Raw genomic sequence first — 249 nt, 5'->3', positions numbered from 1 at the left:
TTGTTCCACTTTGGCCTCTGGAACTGCCGATATGCAAATGTTGCCGGGGTCAGAGGTCACCTGCCGATGGCAGATCAATACATGAAAAAGTCATAATCATGGATACGAAAGGAAAGAAGATCCGGCGCTGGACAGGGACCGTATCAATGAGCACACCGAGCTGCTCCGGAGCCCCTCCCCTCTTTGACCCTCCAGGGTCCGAGAGGCTGAATAGGATGGTGTGTGTCCTGTCACCTGACTTCGGGGTTG

Source organism: Hemibagrus wyckioides, linkage group LG04 (genome assembly GCF_019097595.1).
Source record: "Hemibagrus wyckioides isolate EC202008001 linkage group LG04, SWU_Hwy_1.0, whole genome shotgun sequence".
NCBI classification, from domain to species: domain Eukaryota; kingdom Metazoa; phylum Chordata; class Actinopteri; order Siluriformes; family Bagridae; genus Hemibagrus; species Hemibagrus wyckioides.
This window is presented reverse-complemented; position numbering follows the sequence as displayed.